A 4,937-nucleotide genomic window follows, 5' to 3' on the forward strand; every position below is an offset into this window, starting at 1 on the left:
GAAGCGTAACATGTATAACCTTTTTTATTTTTATTTTTTGGAATTTCCATTTTTTTCTGACCACTGATCTATTTTTAGGAGGGAGCAACTGAACTTAACGATTTAGCAACATGAACTTCACTTAAAATCAAATTTGGTCCTCCAGAGGCATGAAAGCTAATATTGGAAAGTTATCTTGCTTGAATAAGTGCCTTTGTTTAACTCTTAACTGGATAAAGCCAGGCTGGTTCCCAAAAAGAAAACCACAGGCCCACTTTGATTTTTATGACTGATCTGATAGTGGAAGAGGAGAATTGTAATTCCTTGAGAAGTTCTTCTGATGAAAATCTCAAGTGTCCACTCCATATCATTGGTAGGTATTCGGGAAGCAATGGAAATAACCTCATAACTGTTTGTAGAAAATAAACTTAAATAGAAAATTCTCAACTTCTCCTGGGTTGGCAGAGTTAATTTTCTCTTCTACCTGTTTTAGTTTGTGGTTAGGGGCTCATAAGAAACAGTTGAAAGGCTCGTGCCCCATGGCATCCCCTCCCCCATTCCATGTTCTTTCATGAGAGAAGAAAAAGCATGGCATCTGGAAAATGGTTCTAGCTTCTATGCATGGTGGTGGAGTAAGTTGGACCCCTTCTCTACTCATTTAATAAGCAGATCTTTTGTTAGTGAAGACAGGAGAGTTTTTGTTCACATACATTTTGACAGGCAAATGTAATCAGAAACTCAGTTCAAGAAGCACAAAAGGGAAATAGTAATATGTTCTTTGAGCACTACTCCAGATAAAAGCCAAGGCAGGGGCGCCTGGGTGGCTCAGTTGGTTAAGCGACCGCCTTCGGCTCAGGTCATGATCCTGGAGTCCCGGGATCGAGTCCCGCATCGGGCTCCCTGCTCAGCGGGGAGTCTGCTTCTCCCTCTGACCCTCCTCCCTCTCATCCTCTCTGCCTCTCATTCTCTCTGTCTCAAATAAATAAATAAATAAAATCTTAAAAAAAAAAAAAAAAGCCAAGGCATTTCCCAGGGCTTGGATTACAGTCTATATTGTAGATAGTCATCGGTGGGAATGGTACAGTTCCTCTTAGGAATACAAAGTAGTTGTTTTGGATGGGTTTTGCTAAGAGGCCCTTCAGATCTTTCTAGAGCTGTATGTACATCCCAACCTGGAGAGCTTTGTGGTTATCATCCCTTTCGTGGCCCTAGATGTAAACCCTGACTATATCCAGTGAGAGCACTGTCATTTTGCTAAGTTGAATGTCTATATTTGGAGGATGGGTTTTTTTATTCTTCAGTGATATAAGTGGTTAAACCAGAGGCAGATTTGATTTTTAGAATGCCCCTTTGTATTACCTAATGTAGCACAGAAAAATTATGGTGTGACTGGCACTGTGCTTTTTGTCTTTCATACACGTAGCTTGTTGATCTTCCCAACAGCCCTATGACAGAAGATCACCCTTTGTACGTACAACTTAGAGTGCTAGATGTGACTCAGCTAGTAGTTGGTGGTAAATGGTAGCTGACATTTGATCTTGCTCGGTGCCCTTAACTACTAATTGATTCCTTCCTCCTGCGTTCATCTTACTCAGCTCTCCTCTTCCATGGAACAATAGGGATTCTCTAACACAATAAAGCACAGCGGGTAAAAAGTGGAAAAGAAATAGAGATGCAGTCAAGCTAATGTAATGAGAATATGCAGGCTTGAAAGAAGATTCAATTTTTTAATCCTGAACGTCTGTCAGAGATTGTTTCTACCAGAAGAAGCACCTTGTCTTTTCTTACTTGCATTGCTAGCACCCAGCACAGTGCTTGGTACATGGAAGCAACCAAATATTTTTAAATAATGTTTATGTTACACCATCCATAAATGTATCCCAGTGTTTAATATAAAAGATACATTATAATAAAAACCAAAGAGCAGAGGACAGGGGCGCCTGGGTGGCTCAGTTGGTTAAGCAACTGCCTTCGGCTCAGGTCATGATCCTGGAGTCCCTGGATCGAGTCCTGCATCAGGCTCCCTGCTTGGCGAGGAGCCTGCTTCTCCCTCTAACCCTCCCCCCTCTCATGTACTCTTTCTCTCTCTCATTCTCGCTCTCTCAAATAAATAAATAAATCTTAAAAAAAAAAAAAAAGAGCAGAGGACATTTGATTTTCTCAATACAGATGAGTGTAGCCATATTGGTCTTAAAGATTTAGAAATTTAGAATCAGAGCAGAAAGAAATGAAATATTTTGTCTGTGTTACTCTTAAGTCACTATTACAGTCAATATAGTATTACAGTTACAGAAATACCACTGACATTATATGTGGGTACCTTCCGAATCAGATCCTGAAATTTCAAAGCTAGTGTGTTTTATAGCTTATAATATATTAAGAAGGGAAAGCAGAAAAATCTATACTTGGTAAGTGAAGAAATTAGTCTTACTGCCATTAGGGAAACGTATTTGTGAGAAATCACATTTAAGTTTCAGTAAATCCACGTCTCATGCTTATCATGAAGAGAGATAATCAGTGTTGTTTTACTGTGTGTAGTTGAGAAGCCTTGCTCAGGTGTCTCCACAGCACAACTCCAGGGGGCGCCGTTCCCACCGTAGTGAACCTATGTGAATGGCAGCCTGGCCTAAAGGGTGCTCCAGTTTCTTAAACATCAGTAGCCCTGCCTTTCCTTCTCTTCAGCTAGATTGTTTAGTCCAATGCAATGATTTCTATTTGCAAAAAGAACAATTTATCCAGGGAATTTTTTCCCCAGATTCTTATGATAATTCATTTTATTATTGCATTTATTGAGTACCTATGTCAGATTTTGGGCTAGAACCTTGCAGATGAGTAAGACATGATCTCTAAAAGAGATTGACCATCCGTCGGAATGAAGAACACTAAACTGATGTGACAGTATCTACAGGCAGATGTGATTGATCTAGTGGTACGACAGATGCATAGATGTGTAGATGTGTAGAGATATAAATAATACATGCTCATGCTTGGATACCTAGAAACCAAGGTTATTATGATACTTCAAATTGGGGGCGTGCACACACAATTCTTGACCCCTCATATCATTCTGACCACAGTAGCTACGACTCCTTATTTCCATGGGTTTTCTGATACCGGAAGATGCTCGGAAACTGGGCTTTTGTAGGGTTTTTATATCCTTGATTTTCTTTAGTGATACATGGAACTAGTGAGTTCATTTGGATCAGCTTTGCTTTTTTTGTGAGCAGAAAATGACAAAAATCCAATCCCAACCAATTGGAAGCACGAAGTAGCTTGATCGGGTCCTCTAACTGTAAGCTCCAGGAGTTAGCTGTTCAGTTTCAAGTAGACAGTGTTGCTAGTATTTGGTTTCTCTTCTTCCATCTTTTTATTATGTTGTTTCTGGGTTACTTCTGTCCTCTGCATGGTCTCATCCTGAGGTTCAAAATGACTGCAGCAAGTCTGGACTCAGATCACTGTGTTTCCCAGGCCCTGATTGGGTCCTATGGCAAATTCAAACCAGTCTTGTTGCAAGGGGAGCGTCGTGCTCTGAGCAGCGTAGGCCGACGTTACACCTTCCAGCTCCGAACTGGGATAGATTCACCAGCTGAAGAATGGAGGCCAAAACTGAGAGAAGAGGGATGGTACCCCAGAAGTTTAACTTTCCATTACCAGAAGTGGGGTGAGACGAATTCTGGGAGCAGAAACAGTAGATGTCGATTACAGAAGCCATAAGGAGACATTTGACCTGCTCTATCTATCGTTTACCACAATCAACTCAATTTTCTTAATAAAAGCTATCACCATGCCAAAGAAGGAGATGTTCTGTCTGCAAGGGAATGGCAAGCGTAGTGTTTTCCTACTCTGATGTTTCAAGGAGTTCCCTACTGAGCCAGAATCCAAAGGTAGGGTCAGTAGCCATTGAACAAAAATTAATTTAGAAGGTAGAAAATGACAGTAATTTTTTTATGACTTATTAAAAGAAAAAAAGGGTGGGGGGATGTTTGAAAATTTCCTGATAGAAATCAAGAATCTGAAAGTTTCATTGGAGCTTTTAAAATCATTACATATGAATGTGCTACTAATACAACCTAACATTCATTAGGTCCTTGCTATATGTCTGGCATGATACTGAATGCTTTTAATCCTCACATAAAGCTCATAGTAAACCCATGGCAGCCCCTTGAAGGTAGCTACTTGTTACCCTCGTTTTGCAAATGAGGACTCTGAGGACTGGCCAAGTTAAATCACTGGCAGAATGAGTGAGTAGTACAGCTTGCCTTAACCTTTGGTAGGTTTGAGAGACCGTGATTTAACCTGTGCCCTCAGCTTCTTCCATGCACAGAGACGACCCACAGCAAGGGAAGCAATGGTCAGTCCAGGGCAAGTAGAAGGGCAGTGTTACAGCCTAGGAGGCAGACTGTAGGGGCAACCTTTGGAAACATGAGGGTGTGGTGTGCAGGATGGCCAGGATGCTGATGAGCCTGAAAATTGGCTGAGGAGAAGGTTTCTATCAAGGAAAAGGAACATGATGGCTTCTCCTATGTCTTTCTCAGGCTGTTGTAACAAATCACCATAGCCTGGGTGGCTTACACAACAAACATTCCTCACAGTTCTGGAGGATTCAAGTCTGAGATCAGGGTGCTGGCAGGTTTCTGGTGAGGCCCTCTTCCTAGTTCGCGGATGGCAGTCTACTTACTGTGTCTCACGTAGCAGAGAGAGAGAGAGGAAGCGGGCTCTCTTGTGTGTCTCCATATGAGGGCACTAATCCCCTTATGTGGGCTCCCCCCTCACGGCCTCATGACTCCCCAAAGACCCCATCTCTAAATACCATCACCTTGAGATTGGTATTTTGACATACGAATTTTTAGGGGACAGAAACGTTCAGTCCATAGCATCCTACTTAGGAGAACCAGCTCATAGATAGAGAATTATACTTACCCTGCTTGGAATGGTTGCTGGATGTTTCAGGAGACGGT

The sequence above is a fragment of the Mirounga leonina genome, unplaced genomic scaffold, assembly GCF_011800145.1.
Source record: "Mirounga leonina isolate KUSES-001 unplaced genomic scaffold, KU_Mleo_1.0 Mir_224, whole genome shotgun sequence".
Classification (NCBI taxonomy): domain Eukaryota; kingdom Metazoa; phylum Chordata; class Mammalia; order Carnivora; family Phocidae; genus Mirounga; species Mirounga leonina.